Source organism: Papio anubis, chromosome 4, assembly GCF_008728515.1.
Source record: "Papio anubis isolate 15944 chromosome 4, Panubis1.0, whole genome shotgun sequence".
Classification (NCBI taxonomy): Eukaryota; Metazoa; Chordata; class Mammalia; order Primates; family Cercopithecidae; genus Papio; species Papio anubis.
The window spans coordinates 128,002,205-128,007,259 of record NC_044979.1 but is presented as its reverse complement, the minus strand read 5'-3'; the positions used below and the strand labels follow the sequence as shown (position 1 = coordinate 128,007,259).

At 52.7% G+C, this 5,055-nt stretch overlaps 1 pseudogene; it reads right to left on the bottom strand.

Annotated features, from left to right (window-relative positions):
- Positions 1-1,684: 1,684 nt before the first annotated feature.
- LOC101010927 lies at positions 1,685-3,738 on the bottom strand (annotated as a pseudogene).
- Positions 3,739-5,055: the final 1,317 nt, after the last annotated feature.

Here is a 5,055-nt window from a genome sequence, read left to right as displayed (position 1 = left end):
AAGCAGGATCTGCAAGGTGTGCATGCTGTGGTTACACACAATCTGTGTCCCAGATGGTGAACATGAAGTATAACCCCAATTTAGGTTGATCCACTGTAGGAGGCAGGAACCTCCCTCCTGTCCACTCCGCTGATTGATCAGCCTCATCATGTGGTTCTGGCTCTGTGGGAGGAACCAGAAAATTTGGGGGAAAGATTTCCAGACAGATGCTGGAGTTGGGGGTTGGGGGAAAGATTTCCAGACAGATGCTGTGGGTGTTTCAACCTCAAGCACTGCACACAGCTTTTAGGCTAGAAGTTCTCAGGTTCTTTTACAGCCCATGTTCTGCTTCTGTGCAGCCTGTCTAGAGAGGAAAGTTGAGGGTCAACTGTGGGAATAGACACAATAAAATTAGGTAACAGGTCATGCCCACACATTCAACACTGGTGCAATTGACACATAGTAATGCATCTAATTCTGCAGCTAGTAATTTGTGTTTGGTGATATCAAGACAATAACGTCATATAGTACTAGCACGTGTTATGTGTATTTCATTTTATGTACGACATAAATAGGTAGCACCAGGACAGATGAAATACCCAATGACCTAATGAAGTAGCAACTTATTTTTATCTCCTCTCTCTGATGTTGTCTATGCTTAGTAACTGTGCTCATGCTTACTTCGTCTGGACTCCAAGTTGTCTGTCCCATGTCCAGGCATTAACCACATTCCAAACAGCAACAAGGACAAAATGTGAAGATGATAGGACACAGAGAATTACACGGAAAACCATTACCTTTTAATTCAGAGAAGGGCAGCCTCCCCAGGCATTTCTCTCTAAATCTCATTGACAGGAACTGTATCATAAGGCCTCCCTAGGCAGAAACATTTCTCTGAAACACAGGAAGACAGGAGAGCATGACTGGGAATGCCTGTTGTTACTTGTGCCATTTCATGAGATCTGACAAAAAGACCATCACCTGGTACACTGGAAGAGTATGTCATAAAGAAAACCCCACAGATTTAGAAAACACCAATCCTAGGTGCTGTATATTAAAACGGTGAATGCAAAGAGAGTGTATATCCTTTTTCCTTTTTCAAAAATGTTTTTAGTGTTTTGTAGAGATGGGATCTCACTATGTTTCCCAGGTCACTCTCAAGCTCCTGGGCTCCAGTGATCCTTCTACCTCAGCCTTTCAAAATCCTGGAATTACAGGCATGAGCCACTGTGCCTAGTAGAGGGCTTATTCTTTAGAGGTGTGCTTGAAAAGCTGTTTAATTGTTTGATTGTTATTTATAGCTTTATAATAAAACTTATCAAGCACAATACAATAAAATATTATCAAATATAACATCTGCTACTCATTTGCCATGTGAATTTTCTATTGTATTTGATAAAATAGTGAATAAATTATCATTTGTTTTCCATTAGAAAGTTGTGATACTTAATAGGTGCAAGAGGTTAATGTGGGAGGTAATCTCAGGAAGTGCAAAGAGGACAGGGAGAGAAGTCAGACAGAAAACAGTGAAAGTCAGCCGGGCGCGGTGGCTCACGCCTGTAATCCCAGCACTTTGGGAGGCCGAGGCAGGTGGATCACGAGGTCAGGAGATCGAGACCATCCTGATTAACACGATGAAACCTCGTCTCTACTAAACAAAATACAAAAAAATTAGCCGGGCATGGTGGCGGGCGCATGTAGTCCCAGCTACTCGGGAGGCTGAGGCAGGAGAATGGCGTGAACCCGGGAGGTGACAGACTTCCCCTACGACGTGCCTGGAAACTGTCTGGCGGCCCAACCTGATCCCCCTCCTGGGGACAGGGCCCTCCTGGGGAGCCAGGCTCACAGGTTGTTTTGTGGGACTCAATGTGGGGCAGCGTCCTGGCCAGGATGAGGAGGACCATCACCGCGGGGTCTGCGGGAGGTACACGCAGGCCAAGTTCTGGTCCAACCGGCTCCCCGATCCGCAGCAGCCAGAGTCTCTCAGCCTTAGCCCGGACCTGAAGTCCGACTGCCATCCCTGGGGCTCCCCTGCCAGGCGGGCAACCCCTGTTTACAGGCCTTCCCTATCCCCTCCATCTGCTCCCGACCGAGCGACAGCCACCTTGTCCTGGTGCCCTGGTTGAGGTTGGGGGTAAGCTGCCCTTGGACCTCCTCCCCGGGTCTGGGGCATAGCCTCAGCGCCGCATCCGTGCCGCCCGGCGCCCTCTGCTGGCCGTTGTCGGAAGTTCAGCCTGGCGTGAGTAGTGCCTTTCCCTGGAGGTGGGATCCAGGGCAGCACCGCTGGAAACCGGGGCGACCAGAGATCTGGTAACTGGCGGAGGGGTCCCCCACTGTCCACTGACAGCGGCAGTAGTAGTCACGAACTATGTGGACTTAAGAGAGCCTCAGCCCATGTCAGCACCGGAAGCCAAAACCAAGTCAAGGGCTCGGTGTGGGGACCAGCCGGGGGCAGGCCTGGGAAGCCTGGATAGCAAGGGGTGCAGGAAGAAAACCATTCTGGGCCTGCCTGGGCCTGCCAGGGGTCTCCAGTCAGAGAGGTTGGGTGCGATAGAGCGCTCGCCCCGAAGGGCTGAGTGTCAGGCAATATGGTGGGGTCCAGAGGCGCCCCCGTCTTGCTGGCTCACGGTGCGGGACTCAAACAGCTGCTTAATGAGCGCGGACTTCTCCTGCTCCACCTGCATGATGCGCTCTCTCTTCTCGGTCACCTCCTGGGTGAGGAGTCGGTTCTGCTCCTTCAGCGTGAGGATGGTCTGCTGCTGCTAGCCCGGGGACGAGGTGGACGTCAGGGCAGAGTGGGGGGGCCCGGAGGAGGACATGGGCAGGGCCCGGCCGGCACAAGCCGCAGCCAGCAGGTCTCCCAGGCACCCGGCCACCTCCTGTACCTTGGACAGTAGCCGCCCCAGTGGGCGGGGGCTCCCCATGGCTCCAAAGTCGGCGCTGGCTCTGCTCTGGCCCAGGCGGCACTGGCGCTCCTGCACTCGTTGCAGCTGCTGCTGTTACCAATCGCAGCCCTGCGCCATCATCTCCAAACCTTGCAGCAGCACCTCCTTCTCCTGCTCCAGCTCCTTCATGTGCCTCAGCAGTCCACGCCGCTGGTGATGGTGTGCCTCCGACGTTCCCCTCCGGCACTGGGCACCCCCCGAGTCCGCCTCCAGGGTCCTGCAGGCCGATGCACCTGCGTCCGCGCTGGGGCTCCGTTCCAGCGCCGCGCTCTGGGAGCGCTCTGGGAGCGCTCTGGTTCGGCGGGGCAGGGCGTGGCCTCGGCGGGGGAGCATAGCTGCTCCGGGTTGCGGGCCGCGCCGCTGGGAACGGCCAGAGAAGCGCGCACGCCCAGGGGCAGGGGTTTCCTCTCCAGGACCGTCCGCTGCTCGTCGGCCGGCGCGAACATCAGGCGCTGCGGCAGCTGAGGCGGCTGGTCCCCGGGCCAGACCGGGGCGTGCGTGGGGTCCCGGGGGCCGCCGTCGGCGCTCAGCAGCGCGGTGCGCAGGCCGGCCAGGAAGCGCTCGAAGGTCAGGTAGCCGCTGTCCGGGGCCACCTCGCGCAGGCCCTCAGGACCCCGCGGGGCAGCTCTCGCGCGTCGGCGCCCTGCCAGCGGGACTGGATCTCGCGCAGGTGCCGGCAGCCGCGCCGCTGGTCGTCCAGGATGTGGAACAGCGTGCTCAGGCTCCGCAGGAAGGCGCGCGGCAGCCCCTCTGTGCTGCCCGCCGGCCCGGCGGGAGGCATGCGGCTCCGCTGGGCAGTCCCGGCCCGGGCCATGGGCGCCTGGGCTGGGTCCGCGCGTCCACCTGCGTGGGCCCCCGCGTGGCCCCACGGCGGGGCCAGTCAGGCGCGCTCCCAAGCTTTTTAATATATTTCACATTAAGATTTTAGTAGATGACCGTAATAAAATTATGTTTAATCCTATTATAGTCATTGCTAATACGGAGATTTTTTTTACTACCACAAACTATCTGAAAAGAACACCTTCTGTCATGTATCTGCTATATAATTTTTATAGGATACATGAAACGTTGCATGCATGAATGTGATGTTCAGCATGGTGTCAGGCTGATGTGATATCACAGCCACTCAATGCATTATTACTTTTTTCCAGATACATCAGGTGATTGCTTTTTCCATTAGCACAAAATCTACTTCAGTTCAGTTCTACAAACACCCATGATTCATTTTTATATACATGTCACAGTTCTGGGTGGTGAAAACTAAATGAAGGAATGCAAAAACAAAAACAAAAACAAACAAAAACAAAAACTAAATGCTTACTTAAAAAGCGTGGCCTTGGTATTACAGGAGCACAGATAATGTGCGCCCTCTACAGGTGCGACTGTGCATGTGTGGGTGTTCGATCAACTATATTAATAATTTGGTTTAGCATATAATGATCAGGCTGTAGGTTTAAAAATTTATATGTGATAATCAACATTAATCAAAATAAATAGATGGATTTAAAATGATAATGATGGTGATAATTTTGAATCTGAAGTGACATTGATGATGGAAGTTTTATTGATTTTTTCAGGTACATAAAATATTTCCTCTTTGCCATTAAAATGTACACAGTTTTCACTTATGTTATCATTCAAAAGTGACTTCTTTGCCCAAGCTGTTACTGGAGTCTCGGCCAACCTCCTCCTTTTCTCTGGTATCATGACCCTCCTTCTGGATCCTAAGCCCACTGACCTCACCACCAGTCACTTGGCCTCGTCCACATCATGATGCTGCTCACTATTGTGTTCTTGGTGTCTCCAGACCTTTTTGAGTCCCTTCATTTTCAAAATGACTTCAAGTGTAAGAGGCTTTCCTATCTGAGCAGGGTGATGCGGGGCCTCTCCGTCTGCACCACCTGCCTCCTGAGTGTGCTCCAGGCCATCGCCATCAGCCCTGGTACCTCCTGGTTGGTGAGGTTTAAACATAAACTCACAAATCACATGTCACATGTTCTTGTCTTCTTATGGTCCCTCAGTTGTCCTGCAGTAGTTACATAATCTTCGACACTGTGGTTTCTTTCCATATGACTCAGACCAGTTTTCTGACGCTCAGTAAAACTGCCTCATTTCCCCAAGGAAATCCATC